Here is a 19,550-nt window from a genome sequence, read left to right as displayed (position 1 = left end):
CAGTCTAATTCCTTTGTACTGCAGGAGCATACCTTTTCCTAGTTACACAAGTGGGAGAGAGACGATACTTCTTTTATATTACATGCAGTTATTGTAACTGAAACCATGAATGGGTACAAGAAGAGGAAGACAAGTTTTTTTAAACCTGGAAATATTCCACATAATAAAGGAGTCAGATATCTGACTGATGATACTCTACCAAGTTCCAGTGCTGCATCTGTTCCAGTGACCAGATGAATGGATGCAGACAAGTTCTCTCTCATAACAGTGACAAAGCCGACAAATGGGGGTCTCCAGTCAGTTCAGGCACCAGACTGTAATGGCACACCTGGGTCTGCACAAATTCTATGACCATCATCCAAAGCAAATCTGGACCTGAAAGAGACAGAATTTAATCAGCACGATGGGACACATAAGATCTGTAGAAAAAAGATGTTGAAATGTGGTATGATATCATTCATTGCCATGGTAATCAAGTTCCAATGATAAAATGGGGGCTTGCTTGGATGCATACTGTGATGTGTAAAAACTGCAGCTTTAAGTCACCAGAGTATAAGTTGTATGAGGAGATAAAAAATAAACATACGCCAAATCACGCTGAATGGGATACTATCTTCTCATTAGACATCTGAAAATAAGTTATAAATAAATAAATACAGGACTTCATTTTCTTTTAACCAATTAGTGGACATTATTCCATTCATCAAGATTTCACTTGCATATTAAGCAGGCACAATCACGGCTATATCAAGCAGTAGTGTGGAAAAATGATTTGGCATTCCTTAAAGGTATGATATTAAGTCAAATGTTTGATAGGGATGCACAGTCGCATGCCTGAGCTAAACATTGGTACCAAATTTTTTAAGCCATGCAAAGCGTAGCTTAAAATATGAGAATATCAGTGTTTATTCTTAAACAGGTCATGCGAGAAAGGAGACAAGTGTCCTCCCTTGTAGTTATTATAAAGCATATGTAAGACAGGTCAATTGTAAGCAACGATATGAGTTCCTTTATGTTGGATTGTCTAGGTAGCCCGTATTTTAAATATACATTTAAATATGCATGGTTCAATCTACAACGGAAGGTCATGTCCAGGACCCAATGTGACAATTAAACTTAGTGAAGTGTTAATGACATCATGTCAAAGGGGCGCCATGCATGATCAGGGATCGTCCTGGGCTTCGCCAATGTCGCAAATTGCGATTTTTTTTTCCTTATTGGCGACAAAAATATCCCATCTGGCGATTTTTTTGGCGACAGACTTTTTGGTTATTTAATTTGTACATACAATCATAGATTTGGACTGGATAAATTAAAAGGGAGAACGAAAGGAAGCCACAAACTTGACTAAGCAATGCATTGGAATCAATCTGTTACACAAACAATCCTTTGTTCGTATTGACAACCCCATCTTTACAGTGCATTGTTACATCATAATCTGCTTATGCTGACATCTGGGCTGAGTACTGTATGCTGCGATACAGTCAATCATGCTACCGCACTATACCTACAACTGACCGACTTCTGAAGACGTGAATAGAACAGATACAATTAATTGAATGGCTAAATCTTCTGTTGTTTTTTTTTTTTTTTTTTTTTTTTTACATATACCAGTACAATAGTTTTGCTGAACCTTCATAGAAAACCGATAACCTTTGAAGTACCGACTACTGTGTATAAATACAAAGCAAATGGAAAAATCTCAATCACAATTATGTCTGTCGCCAGTGCAGCATTTTACTCATTGTTCTTTTCCTTTGGCCATCAATCAGTGTTACGGCTGCTGAGACTTAAACTCCGAAACAAGAAATAGCACAAAAAAAAACAACCAGTTTTGCATAATTAATAATAATTATTTATTTCTCAAAATACAAGAGTGAAAGAATCTCTAAATTGGGTGTGAATTTATGCTTATATATACGGTCCAATATTGCCAGGTGTTGACTCGTGTAAGTTTCATTCGTGGGAATGGAGATCCTATTTTGTTTGTCGAGAAAATTTATACAGCATTCAGTGATCATTCTTGGGATTTAGGAAGCAATTCACTACAAGCTTTGTGAAGCTAGCCATGGGGGGGGGGGGGCTGCTGATAGACTACTGGTGTCACCTGTCAGTGCTGTGGACTGTGAACGTAGATTCAGTAAGATGAACCTCATAAAAACTGACATCAGAAATAAACTCTGCATCTCGTCTCTCGAGAATTTCATGAGAATCAGCACGTACAGATGTGAAAAATTAGACTTTGAAACTGCATTCAACAAGTGGGCAGCCCTAAAATTGCGACGGATCTTCATGTAACACTTTGTAACATTTTGTTAATGCTTGTTGTAATTAAAGAATTAAGTAACCCATCTTTTGTAATTTTCATTGCCTGTTACATTAATAGACTAAATTAACCCTTGGAAAAATGTACACTACTTGTTCTGGCGACACTTTTTGAAAATTGGCGACAAAATATTGAGGTTGGCGATTTTTTTGGCGACAGCTTTTTAAAAGCCAGGACCATCCCTGCATGATATCCGATTACCTCATAAGAGATTCCTAGTGGAATTGATAGCATAAGACAGAAAATCAAACTGTACTTCCAATCATCATTAAATGTAAAATAAATGATTCAAAAGTAAAATTTGCAATCACATTTTATTTTTTAAGTAAAATCTCTAACATTCAATGACTTTAAATGACCTAGGGAAAAATCAATGACCTTCAAGGCCTTGAATTGATTTGTTCATTTCTCAATGACTTTTAATGACTGTGCACGCCCTGTGACTGCACAGGAAATCTGTCACCAGTTGTACCAGTCAGAGTATTAAATGGCAAGAGAAATGATAACAAATCTGTGCTGCAAGAGATTCTCATTTGACATGCAACAACAGATGGAGATGCACACGCTGCTGCTGCCTTTCAAGATGCTTACAACATTCTACATCCGATGTCACAAGCAAAACGACTGTCGGACCCAATACATTTGGATCGTTTACAGTTCAATTGGTGTAATTCTGCAATATTTAGTGAAAACATGTTTCCAGGAATAAGAACAAGAGAAGGAAAAAGGCTCAAACAGAAAATTGTCAGCCAAGACATTAAAGCACATTGCGGTTTGATCTTCAAGCAACTGACGGAGGACAATAGTCACTCTGGTCATGTTACAAAAATTAAATGTCAACTTCCCCAAGTACTGGATGCCACTCTGCACTGTTATTCAGGGAACTGCTCAAAACATCGGCATTATTTAAAGGTATGTGGGCAAGAAGTAATAACAGTTGATAGATATGATCAGCATACATGGGCCCTTATCAAGTGACTCATCTAAACATGACAGAAAATGATAAGAATATCCTGCTAGAAGTTCTGAAAATGAAACTCTCCTGTGATGTTGTAGAAAGACCGTGACTGAACACAAGCACACAGAAATGTGATGCTGTGAACAGATCATTCTTTACTTAAAAATGTTAACTCTGAAACTCTGAGGCAAGAGTGCATCCAACTATACACAGACTCAATAACAGACTGGGATCATCACTGAAAATAAAAGCGAAACACTTGGGAAGCAAACTTTCAACAAGAACTCTGAGATTACTGGAGACAATGGATAAAGACTGCACTTACCATCAGTTGTATCAAAAGCATCCACAAACCAGGCAACGTATTCTAGCAAGATGAGGAAATATGATACAGGCCCATCTGAGGGACAGGAGACAGCAAGGCAATAGGGAGTCTGACTACTGCAAAGGACTGCTTCCAAGGGCAATCACTCCTATGCACAGGTCTAGCAGGAGCTAATGGACACTGCAGACAGAAAAGATCATCTTAATTTCATGTACAACATGACTGTGCGCAAAGACACCATGAAGAACACATGGTACAGAAGGAAAATCTGTAGTGGGGAAATCTGTAGGTAACACAATGCATGTTATGTGCAGTGTTGTGTTACTTACTATCACCTGATGAGAAATATGGAGAGGTCAAAGCAGTTTTCTCTCAATATGAAGACACAAATAAAGAAATTAAAAAGCAAAATAAAACTTAAAAAACTCTATAATAAAATAACATGAAATGACTTACTAGCTGAGAGAATGAATGAAAGGAAGGAATGTATTTAAGACAGCACTGTCATACCAGAATAGTCTAGTAAAATAAAGACCACACTCTTTTTCTCCTTTTTACTCAACACAATCATCCATCCCTCCATGCATGGATGCCAGACATGATTCGATATGGATGTGGGTGGGTGTATAGGACATATCATGATACCTGTATTATTCCATGTTATAATTTCAACTTTATCATGCAGTCTGGAAAGTCACCATGCCCACAACCTTTGCAGCACTGCCTATTGTTGCTAGCGGAATGAGGTTCTAGAATCAGGTGATCAACATTCACAAACAAAACTATTGTAGTATAACTGGGATGCAGCGAGCTTCTTTCAGAATATTCTGACTTCTCATCTTTACCATTAATGCCAGTCTGTGAACATGCTTTATCTTCCATATGATTGTCTCAAGATCCCTATATGGCAATAGGCAATATAACCAACTGTATGTTACATTTCCTGTCCATATGATACAATCAGAATTATGTGCCGGCACAGAATTTAAATATATTTTTGCTGACAGACCTTGAAAAAAATCACGTCATTAATTATAAATTAAAGTTTTAACATTGTAATTATATTTTCTAATTTTTACAATCAATATACACAAGATGTGAAAATTTCATGTGTCTATCATAAATAATAAAGATTTTATACCTACATATGTTCATCAGCACTGAACTTTCCACTGTGTGACAATCAATACAAATCATATGCTAATCTAAAATACCTTCAAAGATGACTAAACGGTGAAGTTCTTGTCATAGGTTCACCAGCATTTTTTGAGATGATGGACTGTAAACACAGCAACATGCACTTCTTGATCTTCACCAAGGCTTTATTATTCAATGTGTACTGTCACCGAAATACACACAGACAACCACACCATAAGCTCGAATTCTCAAGAATAAACAATTACATTTAAATCCCTACCAAAAAAGCACAAATATAATTGTTCTATCACCACCAAAATGTGAGATGAAAAAATGCTCTAAAAACAGACTAGAACTACATTCGTGGGTACTGAATTGGAATTACTAATTGTAACCCGATTTCTCATAGCTGTCACACAAAGTGGCTTCTGCAACAAACAAAACACTAGTGGCGAGCCCGTTTGATTGGAATCCACAGTTAAAATTGCATTTGTACACAACAACAAAAAACCAATCTAGTTATTTTACTGCCACCTTCCTTGATGTGGAGAAGGCAAACGACATAATGTGGACAAAAGGGCTGATATATAAACACTATGCAATATGTACAGATACATAGCCATCTTGTTAAGTGATAGAAAAATACAAGTCCGCATAAGACAGATAACTCCGAACAACAAACATTGGCACTCCACTTGGGAATTAGCCAGACACTATTTAACATCATGATAAATGACTTGGAAAAACCATTGACCCAAAACACCTTGACTTAACAGAATTTGCTGATGACAGCGGCATATGGAAAGCGGTAAAGCCCACAAGTAGTGCAGTAACTGAACATCTACAAAAACGGCTAAATGACATGTGAAAATTGGCAGATAAGTGGGGATTTAAACTGGCACCAATAAAGACCATTGGCATGGTGTTTAAACCAGCAGGCAAAAAACACCCCACACCACCAAAACTAAACCTCAGCAGAGTGCCTATCAAGTCTGAAAAGCAAGTAACTTTCTTAGGTACTATTCTCAATGAAGAACTCTCGTGGAGAGCCAATATCAATGAACTCGTGAAATGATGCAGTTGGGATATCAACTTGCTCCGCAACCTCAGTGGCATCCATTTGGGAGCTGTCCAAGGGAAATTCATAACCTTGTACTGGCCTCTAGGAAGACCTAAACCTGAATATGACTAACAAGTATATGCATCAGTAAATACTACATTACTCAGGAAGTTAGATACAATCCAATCCAAAGCACTACAGGCATGCTCAGGAGTACTTAACAGCATACCAACACATGAAATTCAAATACTTCTGATGAATCCCCACTAGAACTAAGGCGAAAAGAAATGATGATCCAGTAGTTTACTAGAGTGTTAGTTCATGACAATGCTCCGGTACTTCACTAGAGTGTTAGTTCATGACAATACTCCGGTACTTTACTAGAGTGTTAGTTCATGACAATACTCCGGTACTTTACTAGAGTGTTAGTTCATGACAATACTCCGGTACTTTACTAGAGTGTTAGTTCATGACAATAACCACTCTGGTACTTTACTAGAGTGTTAGTTCATGACATTACTCCGGTACTTTACTAGAGTGTTAGTTCATGACAATACTCCTGTACTTTACTAGAGTGTTAGTTCATGAAAATACTCCGGTACTTTACTAGAGTGTTAGTTCATGACAATAACCACTCTGGTACTTTACTAGAGTGTTAGTTCATGACATTACTCCGGTACTTTACTAGAGTGTTAGTTCATGACAATACTCCGTTACTTTACTAGAGTGTTAGCTCATGACAATACTCCAGTACTTTACTAGAGTGTTAGTTCATGAAAATACTCCGGTACTTTACTAGAGTGTTAGTTCATGACAATAACCACTCTGGTACTTTACTAGAGTGTTAGTTCATGACATTACTCCGGTACTTTACTAGAGTGTTAGTTCATGACAATAACCACTCCGGTACTTTACTAGAGTGTTAGTTCATGAAAATACTCTGGTACTTTACTAGAGTGTTAGCTCATGACAATACTCCAGTACTTTACTAGAGTGTTAGTTCATGAAAATACTCCGGTACTTTACTAGAGTGTTAGTTCATGACAATAACCACTCTGGTACTTTACTAGAGTGTTAGTTCATGACATTACTCCGGTACTTTACTAGAGTGTTAGTTCATGACAATAACCACTCCGGTACTTTACTAGAGTGTTAGGTCATGACAATACTCCGTTACTTTACTAGAGTGTTAGTTCATGACAATACTCCGGTACTTTACTAGAGTGTTAGTTCATGACAATAACCACTCTGGTACTTTACTAGAGTGTTAGTTCATGACATTACTCCGGTACTTTACTAGAGTGTTAGTTCATGACAATACTCCGGTACTTTACAAGAGTGTTAGTTCATGACAATACTCCGGTACTTTACTAGAGTGTTAGTTCATGACAATAACCACTCTGGTACTTTACTAGAGTGTTAGTTCATGACATTACTCCGGTACTTTACTAGAGTGTTAGTTCATGACATTACTCCGGTACTTTACTAGAGTGTTAGTTCATGACAATAACCACTCCGGTACTTTACTAGAGTGTTAGGTCATGACAATACTCCGTTACTTTACTAGAGTGTTAGTTCATGACAATACTCCGGTACTTTACTAGAGTGTTAGTTCATGACAATACTCCGGTACTTTACTAGAGTGTTAGTTCATGACAATACTCCGGTACTTTACTAGAGTGTTAGCTCATGACAATACTCCGGTACTTTACTACAGTGTTAGTTCATGAAAATACTCCGGTACTTTACTAGAGTGTTAGTTCATGACAATAACCACTCTGGTACTTTACTAGAGTGTTAGTTCATGACAATAACCACTCCGGTACTTTACTAGAGTGTTAGTTCATGACAATACTCCAGTACTTTACTAGAGTGTTAGTTCATGACAATACTCCGGTACTTTACTAGAGTGTTAGTTCATGACAATACTCCAGTACTTTACTAGAGTGTTAGTTCATGACAATAACCACTCCGGTACTTTACTCGAGTGTTAGTTCATGACAATACTCCGGTACTTTACTAGAGTGTTAGTTCATGACAATAACCACTCCAGTACTTAACTAGAGTGTTAGTTCATGACAATACTCCGGTACTTTACTAGAGTGTTAGTTCATGACAATAACCACTCTGGTACTTTACTAGAGTGTTAGGTCATGACAATACTACGGTACTTTACTAGAGTCTTAGTTCATGACAATAACCACTCTGGTACTTTACTAGAGTGTTAGGTCATGACAATACTCAGGTACTTTACTAGAGTGTTCATTCATGACAATACTCCGGTACTTTACTAGAGTGTTAGTTCATGACAATAACCACTCCGGTACTTTACTAGAGTGTTAGTTCATGACAATACTCCGGTACTTTACTAGAGTGTTAGTTGATGACAATATTCCGGCACTTCACTAGAGTGTTAGTTCATGACAATACTCCAGTACTTTACTAGAGTGTTAGTTCATGACAATACTCCGGTACTTTACTAGAGTGTTAGTTCATGACAATAACCACTCCGGTACTTTACTAGAGTGTTAGTTCATGACAATAACCACTCCGGTACTTTACTAGAGTGTTAGTTCATGACAATACTCCGGTACTTTACTAGAGTGTTAGTTCATGACAATACTCCGGTACTTTACTAGAGTGTTAGTTCATGACAATACTCCGGTACTTTACTAGAGTGTTAGTTCATGACAATAACCACTCCGGTACTTTACTAGAGTGTTAGTTCATGACAATACTCCGGTACTTTACTAGAGTGTTAGTTCATGACAATAACCACTCTGGTACTTTACTAGAGTGTTAGTTCATGACAATACTCCGGTACTTTACTAGAGTGTTAGTTCATGACAATACTCCGGTACTTTACTAGAGTGTTAGTTCATGACAATACTCCGGTACTTTACTAGAGTGTTAGTTCATGACAATACTCCGGTACTTTACTAGAGTGTTAGTTCATGACAATACTCCGGTACTTTACTAGAGTGTTAGTTCATGACAATAACCACTCCGGTACTTTAGTAGAGTGTTAGTTCATGACAATACTCCAGTACTTTACTAGAGTGTTAGTTCATGACAATAACCACTCTGGTACTTTACTAGAGTGTTAGTTCATGACAATACTCCGGTACTTTACTAGAGTGTTAGTTCATGACAATACTCCGGTACTTTACTAGAGTGTTAGTTCATGACAATACTCCGGTACTTTACTAGAGTGTTAGTTCATGACAATACTCCGGTACTTTACTAGAGTGTTAGTTCATGACAATAACCAACTCACACTCAAAACCCTTGCAAAGTGCAACAAACCATTCTACAAATGAGTGATAAGTACAATACCTTGCAGAAAAATAATGGAGGACATTAGAAAAGAATTACAAATCCCAGAGATCAAACCAGAAAAAATAATACTATCAAGACCACCCCATGGACCTGCCCAATGCCTCAAACTGATTTAAAAATCCAAGAGGAAGTAAACAGGACAACCTGGTAGGCCTAAGGAGAATAATTCCAAACTACATAAAACACAAGTACAAGGCCTACACAAAAATCTACACAGACGGGTTGAAAACAAAAAATCCAAATAAAATGGCCACAGGAATAGCCACCCCCAATTAGGTGTTGCATTAGGACAAAGACTAATGGATGAATGGGCCATATATAACGTGGAATTCATGTCTGTAATATCAACGCTAACCCACATCAAAGCAAAACCAATACCAAGAGCAGTAATACTGAGTGACTTGTACAGTGTCCTCCAATTTTGGCATCCGCATAGTCAAAGAGCAGACCAAATATGATAAACTACACAAGATCCCTACTCAAAGACAAACAAATAGCGCTTAGCGATAAAAAAGTAGAATTTGTATGGATCTCTTCCCACATACAAATTCCAGGAAATGAAAATACAGATGCAGAAGCGAGAAACACTCTCAGTGATCCCATAAATAAACAGCTCGCTAACAGCGTCACTGAAATATATAGCATGATCCAGAATAAAATAAATGCAATATGGGAAGACAAATGGGGTAAGTCGACCATAAGTAAACAATCACACAACAGAGAAAAGAAAGCAATCAGGAACAGAAAATACTTGACTCAACCTTAAAAAATCCATACAATGCAACTATAATAAATAGGATAAAAACAGGTAGAACCCTATTGATAGGGTGCACAAGAAAATTAATAAAGGGACTCCTAAACACAACTGCCCCCACTACCCAACTCCTAAACAAATGCACTTACTACGACCTACAAAGGGCGGAGCTAGGTATCAAGCAGAAAAACATAGGAGAACGTAACACATACTCAGAGTTACTCGAAGTAAAAAACAAAAACCTAGATGAACATGCAATAACATCATAGAAATTATAAACAACATAGGAAGAGAGGGCAAATCTGAAATATAAACTATATATATATATATATATATATATATATATATATATATATATATATATATATATATATATATATATATATTAAAAAGAAAAGAATAATAATGACCCCTAACCATGGGAAAAAGGGTTGGAGTGGTTGAAAGATACCCAGCTCTATAGCAACGCCTAATCTAAAACAGTGGCAGGGACCAAATAATGCTAAGTCAAAACAACTAAAGTTAATAGTCATCCCAAAAGCATCGCACCCGAGTAACTTTCTCTTCCGCCCCAGCTATGACAAACATATGGTTGGTGTGGTCGGAAGACACAGCTGTACAGCAATGACTCAAAGAAAAAGAGACACTGGGGAAAAAAGGAAATAACAAAGGAAAAGAAAAGCCTAAATATCTAATTAACAGAAATTATCACAGTAATAACACCAGCATTAGGTCACAGCGGGTAGCAACTAAAACTAGAAACAGCTGAAAATACCCTCCCAGATTAGGAAAGTTGAGGAAAAAAGGTGAAATATCTCAATCAAATATGCCAAATTAGGGACAAAAATAAGCAAATAAGTTTCAAAAGACCTTGAACCAAATGATCAGTCAGGTAAGGAGTGTGTGTGTGTGTGTGTGTGTGTGTGTGTGACTTGGATTTTTTAATGTAGCTTTAACAATATTTCAGTCATATTGCTACGATGCCTGCAGTGTGGCAGTTTATAGTGATGTCTAACACTGGGGCATCATGTCGCATACATATAGTATGATGTCCCACCCAGTCAAATTATCCTGACAACAGGCCAACCAGTCCTAACACTAACTTCTTAATGCTAAGCGTCAAGTGAGGCAGCTGTAAGTACCATTTTTGTAAGTCTTTGGTATGTAGGTAAGGAGTATAATGGCAACTGAGACCCATGATCAAAGAACCAGCACGGCAGCAAGATTGGCAATAAAGATCAGATAGAAAACAACAACAACACAGGGAAGAAAAGTATGCCAAAAGAGCATTAGGAACGGGAAGAGAAGCAACTGCAAATAAAGAAAAGTGAGAAAAGAACACCACAGCTGGACAAAGGAGTTGCATCAGATATTAAGAACATCAGAAGCAGGAGAAACAATGGAAATGCAGTTCAGTAGAACCTGTCTTGAAAGACCACCTCTTTTGCCAAAAACATTGTCTCTCAAGACAGGTGGTCTCTCATATCAGGTAACAAAGCTATATAATCAATAAATTTGTGTAATGAAAGTGTGGTCTCTCAAAACAGGTGGTCTTTCAAGACAGGTTTTACTTTATTAAGAACATACAAAAGAAGAGAAAGAAAACAACACAGAAACAGTACAGAGCAAGGAAAGTAGCAGAAACTTAAGGGAAAAGAACTGCCATCCCATAACAATGAAACTAACCACCCCAATATCCTTTTACAGAGAACAGAAATTGACATCCCCAAATAAATATTAAAAAAACCAATGCCCACCCCTCCTCCACCCCACACCCCCGACAACAGAAACACAGTAAAGCAACTGCCATCCCTTAACAATGAAAATAACAGCCCCAAAATCCTTTCACACAGAAAATAAATTGTCATACCCAAATAAATAAAAGAAAAAAACCCAAACCCAAACCTGAATATCCACCCATCCTCCACCCCTACCCCCTGACTACAATAGAAACACAAAATCCTAAAGCACACTAAAGTAAAAAGCACACAGGACATGTATGCATTCAACACCGACTATTTAACTAATGGGTGTCTTTTTATAGAATTTGATTCTACATACTTTAAGTGGCAAGAATTCACTACATTTGGATTCTTATACATCCACAATCCTTCAGGTTATTATTCAGATGCCTCCAAAAGTGCATATGACAAAATCAATGTTACGGTACGTAGACATTTTTGACAAAATTAACCTAAAGGTGTGATCCAGTACAATCCAGATTGAATGTCGCACACTGTGATGTCACAATGAAAGCTATGCATATCAATAAACAAATTTGTACTACCCTATATTTTGATGATTCCACTCGAAGTGCTCTTTTCTTGATGACAGTTAAGGTGCACACCATTCAAAATTCAGTACTGAATTAACTTTGGTTAAATAAATTAGTGTTTGATTTTAAAGAACAATTTATATTTAATTTAACATGAGTAAATGTGCATACATAACCCATGTGACTTCTACTACACGAGTATAGCACACACAGGACATATACATCTGTAACTGACATACAGCACAGTACACAACTACTTTCCACCCCTCCCCCAAAAACAAAATTAATGATATCATATAGGGCTTTCATTCTGACCCAAGAAAGTCCTCTTTACAATACAACTTGCATGATGGCCCTGAAAGGACATCAGTTGGTGTTGATACAATCTCCCAATGCTCAAACACCCAGATTACAATGGAAAAAGTCATCGGCTGCGGCAAGGCAACATGTTTCGGTATGCATTTACAGTAGAGTATAGGTCAGGTTCCAGATATGGGAATGCAGATTGCTTATCCTGCTATTGTAATCCAAGGGACTGCAATTTCTCTGATGTAGACACAAAATAATATCTGAAATGTGGATAATGTAAGAAAAATGACAGAAGAGGGCAAATGACAGGTTCCATTAACTTAATGCAGAGCATACATGGATGTAGTAGAGTAGCCACTCTCAGTGATACCAGCTTTATCAGATCTTATCTTCCATGGTCAAAACATTACACAGAATTTCATATGAAACAATTACAGCAAGAAGACTTCAACATTGGTCCAGTTTTAAAATGGTTCCAAGAGGTCAAAAGACCATGTGCACAAGAGCTTGCCACATGAAGTCCAGCTACACATCATTATGTACCCCAGTGGAATGACCTTATTTTGAAACAAGGTACAGTGGTACCTCAGGTTACGAACTTAATTCGTTCCAGAACTCGGTTCGTAACCCGAAACGTTCGTAACCCGAAACATTGAAATCAATGAAATAGAGACAATCCATTTCAAGAAGAAAGAATCGTTCTTTTTTATTAAAATCTGGTCGTTTACCTGACAAAACGCAAAGAATACGTGTACTTCACGTATTAAATAAAGAGAAAGAAAACAACGAAACTCATAACTGATGGGGTTAACACGGAAAATAATGAAAGAGATAAACTGAACACAGTGCCACTGCTAAGAAATCTAGGCTACTAGGCTAGCGCTAAGCGATGTTAGTACATGTACGCGATCGTTTGTCTCCAACGTTAAACCTTGCTCTCTCTCTCTCTCTCACCTTTGTTCATAACCCGAGGCACTGTTCAATACCCGAGACAAAAATTTTTCGAAGTTGTTCTTCGTAACCCGAATTGTTCGTGACCTGAGGCGTTTGTAACCCGAGGTACCATTGTATTGTCTTCAGAAAGTTTGATAAAAGGGTTGCGTAAGGCTGGGTTTCACAGTGCAAGGTTGGTGGAGCAAATAAATCTCCAACCACCAGTACAACAGCACCATTAGGGTCAATGATGGTAAGTTCACCTATGCACAAGTCGGTAATAGACATTCTTGCACCAATTCCTAGAAAACCAAGTGGAAACAGATTCATATTGTTTGTCACAGACCATTTTACGAAATGGGTGGAGGTACTTCCTGTGCCTGATCAAACAGCTGAGACTACAGCTCTGGTTATTCTGAAGGAAGTTACAAGTCATTATGGCTGTCCCATTGATCTACACAGTGACCAGGGTCCAAATTATGAAAGTATAATTTTTGCAGAACTTTGTGAACTTCTTGAGGTAAGAGTATGTGGAACTGCTAAAAGAGAAGACGCGGAGAGGTCATAGCCTAGTTCATAAACACCTTCAGGTAGCAGCCAAGCAATGGAAGGACAACTATGATGTGAAACAAGCATTCCATGTATACCAGCCGGGCGTGGTATCTTTGAAAACCAAGAAGTGAAGCAGTTTGTCCAATGATACAGAAAACATATGATGGACCGTATTTGGTCAAGAAGATTTGAGTCACCAAGATTATATGATTCCTTTTGATGTTGATGGCAAACAGAAGGTCATTCATCATGACAAAATGAAAATATGTAGGGGAAACTACTCTCCTGAATGGATCCAAACTGTGTAAGGGGAAACTACTCTCCTGAATGGATCCAAACTGTGTAAGGGGAAACTACCTTCCTGAATGGATCCAAACTGTGTAAGGGGAAACTACCCTCCTGAATGGATCCAAACTGTGTAAGGGGAAACTACTTTCCTGAATGGATCCAAACTGTGTAAGGGGAAACTACCTTCCTGAATGGATCCAAACTGTGTAAGGGGAAACTACCCTCCTGAATGGATCCAAACTGTGTTAAATTTTCATTAAACATTTCTCTTTTCTCCCTCTCTTTGTACCTGCAAAAGAGACCTACTGAGTGGTACACTGGTGTAAGAGCAATGCAAACTATCCATTATTACAAAATGCTTTAAATTTTTCTTTTAATACAGTTTTAGTATGGCTGCCAAACAGATTGATGTGTCAGATTTCATTAAAACAAGGGGAAGGACCTACCAGTGCCTTAAATGTCAAAATCACATGGAAGAATGTATTAGATTTACTGAGCACATTTAAAGTAAACATATTGTCCTGTACCATTTTATTGCTCAATTTGTACATTTTACCTGTTTGAAACAAAGTGACGTGGAACAGCATGTTCAATGCTATCCAAAGCATTGACCAATGGTACAGGTATTACAAATCCAGGGTGAAATTGTAAATAAAATGGCCAGCCTACTCCAAAACCCACACCCATATGTGATACTAGACACAGATATGAAGAGGCTGACAAAACCCACACCCATATGTGATACTAGACACATATATGAAGAGGCTGACAAAACCCACACCCATATATGATACTAGACACAGATATGAAGAGGCTGACAAAACCCACACAAATATGTGATACTAGACACAGATATGAAGAGGCTGACAAAACCCACATCCATATGTGATACTAGACACAGATATGAAGAGGCAGAGCAAGAAGTGATAGAAGCTACAAGATTCAGCCAAGGCATAGCAAGAAGTGATAGAAGTTACAAGATTCAGCCAAGGCATAGAAAGAAGTGATAGAAGCTACAAGATTCAGCCAAGGCATAGCAAGAAGTGATAGAAGCTACAAGATTCAGCCAAGGCATAGCAAGAAGTGATAGAAGCTACAAGATTCAGCCAAGGCATAGAAAGAAGTGATAGAAGCTACAAGATTCAGCCAAGGAATAGAAAGAAGTGATAGAAGCTACAAGATTCAGCCAAGGCATAGCAAGACGTGATAGAAGCTACAAGATTCAGCCAAGGCATATCAAGAAGAGATAGAAGCTACAAGATTCAGCCAAGGCATAGCAAGAAGTGATAGAAGTTACAAGATTCAGCCAAGGCATAGCAAGAAGTGATAGAAGCTACAAGATTCAGCCAAGGCATAGCAAGAAGTGATAGAAGCTACAAGATTCAGCCAAGGCATAGCAAGAAGTGATAGAAGCTACAAGATTCAGCCAAGGCATAGCAAGAAGTGATAGAAGCTACAAGATTCAGCCAAGACATAGCAAGAAGTGATAGAAGCTACAAGATTCAGCCAAGGCATAGAAAGAAGTGATAGAAGCTACAAGATTCAGCCAAGGAATAGAAAGAAGTGATAGAAGCTACAAGATTCAGCCAAGGCATAGCAAGACGTGATAGAAGCTACAAGATTCAGCCAAGGCATATCAAGAAGAGATAGAAGCTACAAGATTCAGCCAAGGCATAGCAAGAAGTGATAGAAGTTACAAGATTCAGCCAAGGCATAGCAAGAAGTGATAGAAGCTACAAGATTCAGCCAAGGCATAGCAAGAAGTGATAGAAGCTACAAGATTCAGCCAAGGCATAGCAAGAAGTGATAGAAGCTACAAGATTCAGCCAAGGCATAGAAAGACGTGATAGAAACTCTAAGGGAGAAAACAGAAATGTTCAATGAAATAAAGGCAACCATGGAAGAGGTGTTACATATCATTAAGGGGAAACCATTTGAGAGTGATGAATTGGTAGATAGGAAGAACCTGGTGGTAAAGAGATCTAGAAGCAAAGAAGCATGAAGAGTAGAAAGAATAGATGAGAGATTCAAAGAAGAGGAAAGATGAAAGCAGACATCATAGACATTAAATTAATATCACAGTATACATAGCGAGGGAGAGCACTTTGTTTGTTATATGATAACAGCTTGATCTTATGTGAAAATTCAGTTACATTTTAAGTGCTGGAATTATTAATAATTTGGTCATATTAAAAATATTAAAAATAGCAATACCAATGATTTTGACTTAGAGTAATATAGACATCTGTATATAAATAAACTTTAAAGACTATATAGTGCATTTACAATGTAACTGAATTAAATATTTATTCCCAAGCAATATATCCCATGACAATGAATTTTTTTAAATACTTTGCTTAAAATGATTTAATTAATATGCACAAGTTATTTTCAAGAAAAAGTTAAGTCCTCTATATATATATTGGATGGTGATATTCAATGTCAACTTTAATTTATTTGATTTCTGTTATAATTATGAGTGTTCATATTACATGCAGGTCCAGTTTATGAGTTATATGTTCAGCTTCTCTTTATATAACTACAGTTATATGTCTGTCATATCTGAGTTCTAAATTCTCTTACTATCATCTATAGTCATTTCATCTTATCTGTGGATGATTCATACTGTTTCATTTAACTTTTATGTTTGCGGATTGACAGTGTATGATGTTGTTATTGTGGTGCATTCACATGGCAGTAAACAATTAAATTTATTTGTATAAAGCGTTCAGTATAATTTTACATGGCTACAGTTGTATTTATGCATGACTTGATTTCTCAAGTCACAGTCAATGTCATGTATAAACTCTCTTACTGTGGATGCATTACAGATTCTGTTTTCTGTACTGCAGGCAATTATTTTTTTATTGTATGCGCAGGAATCAATTATGTATTTGTTTAAAAGGTTTATTTTTCTAATCAGGGCAACTATCTCATATTGTAATTATTTTATGTTTGTGAGGACACTTCACCTTAAGAAGAAAGTAATGTGACAATTTAGTATGTTTACAGCAGAGTTACATGGGGGGGGGCTTCGTCGATGTTTGATAAGCATATTTTTAAGAGCAATCAGCAATCAAATTAGTTGGCAGCGAATGCAACCAACTCAAATGTTATAAATACCTGTATCAGTTAAATGATTTTCTTACTGTTTACTGCACTGAGCCTGCGGTTGGCAATTGTTTTCGTCGCTGTTACTTCGAAGTAATGCGTTTATTGACCTCATTGCGGTGACCTCGCCAGAGCTTACTTCCGGGTCATCCCTAGTTTTGATTCGCGAATCCAAAATTTCAGAAGTTTTGTAGAAAATTTGTTTTTATATTTCTCCACAAATAAATTGTGTTCCGTATGAAATTAAAGGTACATATATGAAATTTTTAAGTATTTCAATTTGTGCTAAATAAGACAGATTTGATTATAGTCTATTTCAGACAAGGAAGGGGGAAGTAACAGGTAAAATCATTGCGTATAAATTATTTCTTGAACATTATAAGCATGCAGTTTTCATTTTTCCTATGACTGTTTAGTGATCTGAAATTTTCATTATAATTTCGTTCAAACATTTATTTTTACTTGGTAATTTTGATTTTAGTCATCAACCCAAGTTTTATTTTGTTTATTTTACTGTGACTGTGCCAATATGGTTACATTAAGTATGATGATAGCTTAAATAATGTTATTTCATAAGCTTAAATATTTATTTATGTTGTTGTTAAGCTTGATTAAATTATTTTTGCGCTAAACTGATGAACCTAAACTCAGAGTACGCTTATTCATTAATTTTGAGATCCATATGCACACATGCATTCATTTCTTTACAATAAAACTGCAGATAACTACATACATAGTCTGACTCTACATCCCCGTTTGTTCGTACCCCCTACCGATTTCCAAAACGAGAATGTTTAATGTGTTAAAATGTGCACAGAACTAAGTCAATTGAATCATTGATTTATAATTTCTAACCTGACTGTGACCAGAATGGATTAATGATGGCATTCCCTGTACCCCTTCATGATTAACGGACTTTCCATACTATCACGGCGTCATATTGCGTACACTAAAGGCTAGTTTATTTCCATCAGACAAATAATGACCTAGTTCATCCTTTTCGTCAACTGCCGGATAATTCCGTAAACTACATAACGTTGAGAGTTTGGAATTATATCCCTTTGCATATATGAACATAGGAATTTAACCGCTTGTTAAATCCACATGAAAATCTAATTTGTCATTGTCATTATTTTCGTTTGCTTGATTCGACATTGTAAATATCGGAAACAGACGACTTATGTATGTACATTTATTGTATGTGAACATCATTAAACATAATGCGGTCGGAGTCCCAAATTTATTATCAAAGGTAGACACATAATATTTTTTACAGTTTGCATATGTTGACTTTAAAAATATAACTATCAACTTGAAAGTTTAAAGTTTTAAAACTATTTTTGATATTAATTTTAAATTTGAATTTAAATTTGTAGCATTGTAGAATTCGATTTTCTTAAATTTTGCAAATATGTCTATATTTATTGTCTATGTGCTTAATATTATCATCACGTATATATATATATATATATATATATATATATATATATATATATATATATATATATATATAGTCTATGTGGGGTTGAATGCTTATTATAATCGTCACGTATATATATTTATATTCATGGACTCTGTGGGATTGATACTTATTAGTATCTTCGTCTTATATATGCATGTGTTTATATGCACGTGTGTAAATGTTTACAATATAACTTAGTATAAAGTCAGTGACTTTTGGTGATAGACAGAAAGGCAGGTAGTATGCACAGATGTGAGCGACAAATTAGTTCTATATCAAGAAACAAGATTTATGTTCCTGCAGTCTCAGCCATGCATAATATATCTATTATTCATTCTAAAATTAACACACACTTGTGTAATCGTTCCTAAAAAATCACACACACAAATACGTATATATATATATATATATATATATATATATATATATATATATATATATATATATATATATAATATTCACCTATGATACTGGACAAAACTCACATAAGTATTACATTTTAAGGGGGTTTCTTAGCTCACATAAGTAGTAAATCTTAGGGGGATTCTTATCCAAACCATAACATTTAACTTTGACGACGGCATGATTTATATCCTCCCATACCCCACAATAGTTTAAGCAAATACTAAAACAACATTGTTGAGGCAACTTGAGGACCTATCATGGAAATCATAATAGTCGTCAAACAAAAATATGGTTGTCTCAGAAACAATCCCATTTA

At 36.5% G+C, this 19,550-nt stretch overlaps 1 long non-coding RNA gene across 3 annotated transcripts in view; it reads right to left on the bottom strand.

Annotated features, from left to right (window-relative positions):
• LOC149787202 (uncharacterized) overlaps positions 1–17,487 on the bottom strand; it is a 62,406-nt gene extending 44,919 nt beyond the window's left edge. For all 3 annotated transcript variants that reach the window (XR_016425124.1, XR_016425126.1, XR_016425125.1), the window contains exons 1-3: positions 17,380–17,487; positions 3,610–3,789; positions 200–375 (exon numbers count right to left, since the gene is read on the bottom strand). This is a non-coding gene — a long non-coding RNA (uncharacterized LOC149787202). The remainder of the gene's footprint in view (positions 1–199; positions 376–3,609; positions 3,790–17,379) is intronic.
• Between the last annotated feature and the right edge of the window lie 2,063 nt (positions 17,488–19,550).

The sequence above is a fragment of the Sinohyriopsis cumingii genome, chromosome 12 (assembly GCF_028554795.1).
Source record: "Sinohyriopsis cumingii isolate HCF-2022 chromosome 12, ASM2855479v2, whole genome shotgun sequence".
NCBI classification, from domain to species: Eukaryota; Metazoa; Mollusca; class Bivalvia; order Unionida; family Unionidae; genus Sinohyriopsis; species Sinohyriopsis cumingii.
Note: the sequence above shows the minus strand (reverse complement) of the source record. Positions and strands in the feature narration are given on the sequence as shown.